General features: G+C 41.2%; 1 long non-coding RNA gene across 1 annotated transcript; it reads left to right on the top strand.

The window, feature by feature from the left end:
- Positions 1-545: 545 nt before the first annotated feature.
- Positions 546-5,962, top strand: LOC135090013 (uncharacterized). Its single transcript, XR_010261730.1, has 5 exons — positions 546-699; positions 1,500-1,613; positions 2,054-3,328; positions 4,582-4,802; positions 5,474-5,962. It is a non-coding gene; the product is annotated as an uncharacterized LOC135090013 (long non-coding RNA).
- The last annotated feature ends 1,037 nt before the right edge of the window (positions 5,963-6,999 follow it).

Below are 6,999 nucleotides of genomic sequence, written 5' to 3'. Positions count from 1 at the left end.
CAAGTATTCTCCAGTACCGTCATCTTCTTTGTCTGGTTGTTGCAATCTTCACTTCTCTTCCATCTTTATATTCTAGGCACCATAACAAAGAGTGGTTCAGGTCTTCATGTTCTGCCCCACGCATATCACGTGTTGCTGCTTCGTTATAACACCATTTCTGTCATTTAACTATAAAGTATTTGTCCTGCATCTGAATAGTATTTTCGAGGCCATCCCCAGAGTGTCGTGCGCCCGATTCCCGTGCCACAGATTCACCGCTGAGCAGTCGGGCGCCGTGCATCCTGGAACGTCTCTGGAGCACCTCCATTTATATTATCTTGTCTTTTTCAACTGAGTAAATTCACACATTGAACACGCACCAGTCACTCTCCTCTCTTTGCCCCTCATCTGGAGAGCACGCCGCGAACCATGCACGAGTCACCGGTGGCTTCCGTGCGTTCCGTGCGCTGCTGCACTGCTGCGTGGATGTGCCGGGAAAAACCCACTGATGTGAGGACACACTCTCTTGACAACACCCTCCTGATTGTGCCGTGTGAAACCTGGAGTGCTGAGCGCAATGTCTGGCGCTGGTGACAGGCGCGGCTCCGCTTTACTGGCCTGACCTTCACTGGGTATGGTTCTCACGGGTGTTTCCCACAAGGAGGACAGTGGAAGGCAGTGCACGCTTGCTGCTGATGCTAACTGCACCCGGGGAAGCACGTAAGTGTTGGGGTAGGGATGGTGCTCCCTGCTGCTGTCTTCCCCAGTGTCTGTTGCGTCTGTGTTCACTTCCTGTTGTGCCTCGAGACGCTGGGAGCAGTTGCAGGTGCACTCCAAACAAATCTGCCAAACACGCTGCACAATAAACAATCAGACGAAGTTATCAGCACAGCAGGATAAAATGTTGATATTCAGGTCACCTTAGGAAATGTTCCACTATAAGTCGTAATTTAAGTCTTTTTTTTCTTTTTTTCCTTTTTTTTGTCATTTTATTTGAAAAATATTTTGTTTACGTACTTCACAAACTTTTTCGACCGCTGTTCATGATGATGGTGATGATGATGATGATGTTGATGATGATGATGATGATGATGATTATGATGATGATGATGATGATGATGATGATGATGATGATGATGATGATGATGATGATGATGATGATAATAATAATAATAATAATAATAATAATAATAATAATAAATAATAATAATAATAATAATAATAATAATAATAATAATAATAATAATAATAATAAAATAATAATAATAAAATAATAATAGAGCAATAATAATAACAATAAACGTAATAACACTAATGACGGGCTGATCCTATCCGAGTGAGGAAGTGAACGTCCACTACCTCCCATAGTTCATTCTTTCACTTCTCTTTTGCGTTTTTTCTACTTTGTATCTTAGAGGATGAGTCACAGGTAACGACTGCCTAAGCTGGGTGTCCAGTCATACACATTACTTCCATCCTCTTTCCTCTGATGACACCCTCAGCCTTTCTTTACCTGCTAGCATGTCTCCAGTGCCATGCAGTTACATGGGGATCTGAGTCATGAAGCACAGCCATGGTCGTGGGCCCCAGTCCCGTGCAGAACGTGAATGTTCATGGGCAGCACAAATCTCACGGTTAGTTTTATGGCTTTTTAGGTTTAAGTTGTTATTGTTAGATTTACTTGTTATTGTTTTTTTATTTACTTTGTTGCTTTTGTGTGATGTTGAGTAGAATCCTGGTCCTGAGAGAACTTCAAGAAAATGTGGAATTCTTCATCATAGCATAAGGGGCTTTATTATAACTTAAATGATCTACAGATTGCTTCTCCAGACTTTGATATTATTTTATGTTCTGAGACTGTTGTTTTTAGAAGAACACATATTTCTGAGCTGCTTTTACCTGATTTTGATAAACCCACTCTACTACTGTGTGACTCCCCTCCACATGCTCATGGTTTAGCTACCTACGTTAGGTCAGGATTCTCTGCTACTGTAAGGAAAGACTTTATCTTCAACTGTCACGAAGTTCGGCTGATCAAGGTTTCCAGCAGAACTAATAATTTTTATATTTTCAGTCTGTACCGTAACACTGATTTAGATGGTACGATTTACGATTGTCTTCTCACATCTGAGTGACATCTAAGAGCATCATCGTAAGTCTGGCTTTATTTTTGTCGGTGACCTGAATGCTCATCACCAGGAGTGGCTGAACTCTGTTAGTGCAACTGATCGTCATGGTGTTGCAGCACTGGACTTCACTAATGCATCAGGTTGTGTGCAACTTATCAATGAACCAATACATCCACTTAGAAATCGTCTGTGGAAATCGTGTGATTGACTCAGCAGTTAGACCACCTCTAGGTAGCTCTGACCATTCAGTAGTCACTTTTAGCTTGAAACTAAATTTTAATGAACCAAACATCCATATTGCTCGCAAGGTCTACATAAAGTCACGGGTCGACTGGCCTGGTGTCATTCACGACTTTGATACTGTTTGGTGGAGCAACATATTACATTTTTTCGAATGCTACTGACTTATCAGCATTATTGACCGTCGAGTTGCTACTAAAACCAACAGGAGTACACTCAAAGACAAGGCGTGGTTTAATGATGAATGTATGAATGTATACCATGATAAATAAAATGCCTATCAGCTCTGGTCTCGTAACACATCCCAACTATTATGGGAAAACTACGTGAGGCTTAGACAACATGATCATCCAGTTTATGATACTGCACGTTCTCAGTATAATAACCACATCCGTGAAGCCCTGTCAGGGGCATCTCAATCTCACAAATGGTGGTCCTCTCTCAAAACTTTCCTTTTTGGAGTGGATTCTTCGCTGCCTCCTATCCGGATGGACGATGGAACGGTTACTTATGATCCATCCGTTAAGGCTGAAGTTTTCATCGGTATTTCAGAAGAAACAGAGTGACCAGGAACTCAATCTTCCCTCCACATGTTTTTTCCACGTCCAGAGTTTACACATTTTGCTTTTTAATCACTTCACTCCAGATGCTTAAGTTCTCTGTACCCATAGGTAAGTAAGGATAGGTAGGAACAGACTCTATTAAATATCACGGAAGTTGTCCTTTATTCATTTAGTACAGAACACTTCGCTGCTGTTCGTCTGAAGAATATCGCCAACTAACACAACAGCAGGCACCATCCTGATCACGTGGTGCTGATGCAAATGCTGATGTTATGTCTACGTCAGATGTATATTAGCCGGCGAGACCTCTCAAAACAGAGGAGTGGGGGAGAGCGGTGTGCTTCGAGGTGGAGCAAGCTCGCTGCTAGTCCCTGCATCAAGCGAGCCCTAGCGAGCGGTGGAGGGCACATCGAGACCGTTGGTTTATCTCTTGATGAACTCTGTGCTGTGTTAGTGTGTGCACAAAACTCTAAACAAACTCTATATGCTAAGTTCCGTGGTGTCGCTGTTTAACTGACAACAAGACACAGTGACCTATTCCTGTGTCTCTTCAGTAAATAGAGACGCAAAGACACAGTGACGTATTCCTAACGTTTCTCCAGTAATCCGAGACGTAACACCACTGAAATTTTCCACGTTACTACATTATCCCGTAACGAGTGAGCTCTCCTGTTGTTGGTGCGAATAAATTGTATATACTGACTTGATTAAAGCTTTCTTTGCCATCTTCCAGTTACATAAATGGCGGCATGCTGTTGGAATTAAAGGGCATCTTTGCCATTTTAGATTACATAAATGGTGTCGCCTATTCATATCACGCTATGTTAAATCAAATGTTCTCGCCGCTGGCGTGACAAACAGCTGAGAAGAGGAACACCTCTGACATAAATACTACTTACATGATCTCGATTCATTTGGAGGGTCTGATCCAAATGAATTATTTCCACTGTTTCTGAAAAAAAGTTATCCAAGCAGCTTGCTCCTAAACTGGCTACGATATTTAGGAGTCTTTTGGCATCTGGTAGTTTTCCCAGATTCCTGGAGAACTGCGAATGTTACTCCTATTCCTGAGGGTAGTTCACCAACACAATTTCCCTTAGATCATAGACCAATATCTATTACACCGATCCTATCAAAAGTTTACGAAAAGTTAATTGCTCGAAGGCTTTATAAATTTGTCAACTTGAAAAAAATATTTTGCCTGCAACACAGTTTGGATTCAGAAAGTGTTTTGGTACTTCTGATGCCTTACTTGTATTAACTCATGACTTGCAATCATAATTGAGTTGAATGAATCCAGGGTTCTCCCTTGATTTCAGCTCTGCTTGTGATTTAGTTAACCATAAGGCTTTGCTGTACAAATTGAAATCAATGGGTGTTGATGGTCATGTTTTTAATATCTTTAAGGAATTTTTATCCGACCGAAAGCAACATGTTTCAGTTGATGGGAATATTAGCAGGTTTCAAGCAGCTTTATCTGGAGTTCTTGAGGGTAGTGTCCTGGATACTCTGGTAATTATTTTGTTCACAGGTGATATGTGGACTGGTCTTGAAAATAAGATTGTTTCTTATGCTGATGATACCACATTGTATGGTAATGTTAATTCACCTGAAGATCGTGCTGCTGTGGCCAATTAATTAAATAGAGATCTTCTTAAAATCCAATGAAGGTGTGTTAACTAGGGACTGAACCCCAGCAAAACACACTTCATGAGTGTCAGTAGATCCAGAACATTTCATCCTCCTCATCCACCACTGTCATTATGTGGGACTTCTTTGGAGGCACCTAGCTCCCTTGAACTATTGGGAGTAGTCACTGATGATAAGCTCACCTCAGAGAAACATTTGTGATCTGTTGTGGCATCCATTGCACAAACAACTGGACTCATCCGTAAGTGTTTCAGGGCGCTTGGTAGTGATGATGCTGTGCTAAAATCTTTTTATGTATTTATTTTTATGCATTTATTTGTTTTGAGTATTGCATGCCCGTGTGGTCCTCAGCAGCAGAATTTCAGTGGATATGATTAGATCGTGCTCTTAACAATATCCGTTTCTTTCTTCATGATATTTTATTAAATTTAGAGAAAGGTAGGAAAGTTGGTGGTTTATCACTTTCATACTGTTACTCATCCTTTGTCTGCTGGCTTGCCTGCTCCCTATATTCATGTCAGGCGAACTAGGCATGCATGCATTATCAGTTCTTAATACTAAAACTAATCAGTTTGTAAGATATTTTGTACCAGATTTCTGCAAATTGTAGAATGACCTTCCCACTGAGACCATTCACTGCACTCACCTGAATCATTTCAAATCTGCAGTCAATGCATTCTATTCATGATGCTTCCAAACACTTCATGACCTTTTAATAAATGAATTTGGTTTAATTCTAGTAATTTGTTAGCAGTTTTTGTTTCTCTCTGGGCCCATACCGGGTGCATAGTCTTGGACTCTTCCACAGTGAACCTTTTGTCTCTTTTCCTGAATAATAATAATAATAATAATAATAATAATAATAATAATAATAATAATAATAATAATAATGGTAAAACATTTGTGAAGCAGAATTGCTGTTGCCATCGACCATGTGGTCCTCCGTGCCTCCATCGCGGCTGCTTCCCTGCGAGTGCGCTAGAAAGAGCTCATCTTGCCTTCCGACCCGCACTGGACGAGGCTGAGGAAGGAGTGTTGTGAAAGGCGTCCCTCTCACTCAGACACACGGGGCGAGGCAGCGATGCTCCAGGTGTTTGTGACTAACACTGTGGACCATACATATTCTGAAACACTTCCACGTCGCGCCTACACTGCTTTCAAAAGCTTCTAGTTGAAATGACACGGGTTTTCAAGGATGTTTTTACGATCCCGGTGAGAGATTAACAAAATTTCTATATTATGAACAGGAGAAACAGTCATGAAAACCTGGCCAGTCATCTCTGTAGCCTTTGAAAATACTTGTGGTGTGAGAGCAAAGCGTTTCAGAATACGGGTCTTAATGACACTACCTGGCTAGCTACTTTTAACTTTACTGTAATTGGTTTTAGCTTTCTTCGTTAACTTCCAGACTGTTCTAACCAATTCACTATATTGAGGCCTTAAATCCTCTTCCCCTGCTTTTAATCTCTTATATATACTCCTTTTCAGTCTTATGTAGTGTTTTAGCAACTACACTTAAGGTCATTCTTCTGTAATCTTATTGTTCTATTAGGAATATTTACTACCTGGCCTGCATGTAATCCATCAACGAAATATTTATACAACTCATCAACATTTACTTCCCCTAATCTCCCATCTCTTTTCTCTCCATAATCTCCACTCCATCCTACATCGGCCTCGAGCTCACCGTACTCTAGATGGCCTTGGCTCACCTCACCCCCCTCAGCACGACCCGTCCCCCTTTCCCCATTCTCACTCCCATGACTCATCTGGCCATTTATCACCTCCTGCCTTCCATTTTCGCACCTCACTTCACCACCTTCACCCTGCCTTATTTCCCTCACCTCCTTCCTTGATCCCACCGGCTCATTCCCCTCTATTCGTTGCCAGTCAACTCTCTGGAAGTGTACCTTCTTAATCCTTCACAATCTTCTCTTCTAAAGTCTTTTATCTTCCTCATGTTTTTGCTTTAGAAGTTTCCTCCCATTTTAGTATGTATCTAATTTCGCAATGTTCTCGTACTATACATGATAGAGAGGTGGCCCACAAAAGATACTTAAGCCTTCCATCACCAGAATCTCATGCACTTTATATTTCTGCCCGGAACCATGCCAAGTCTGTTCTCCAACTAGCCAAAAACTCCTTCATTAACAGAAAGTGTCAAAACCTTTCAAGATCTAACTCCCCTCGTGATTTCTGGTATCTAGCCAAAAATATCTCCAATAACTTTGCTTCTTCTTTCCCTCCTTTATTTCAACCAGATGGCACCACTGCTATCACATCTATTTCTAAAGCTGAACTCTTCGCTCAAACCTTTAATAAAAACTCTACCTTGGACGATTCTGGGCTTGTTCCTCCTTCTCCTCCATCCTCTACTACTTCATGCTACCTATTAAAATTCTTCGCAATGATGTTTTCCATGCCCATGCTGGCCTAAA

The sequence above is a fragment of the Scylla paramamosain genome, chromosome 34 (assembly GCF_035594125.1).
Source record: "Scylla paramamosain isolate STU-SP2022 chromosome 34, ASM3559412v1, whole genome shotgun sequence".
In the NCBI taxonomy this organism is placed as follows: domain Eukaryota; kingdom Metazoa; phylum Arthropoda; class Malacostraca; order Decapoda; family Portunidae; genus Scylla; species Scylla paramamosain.
The sequence above is the reverse complement of the archived record's forward strand: the minus strand, read 5'-3'. Positions and strand labels throughout refer to the sequence as shown.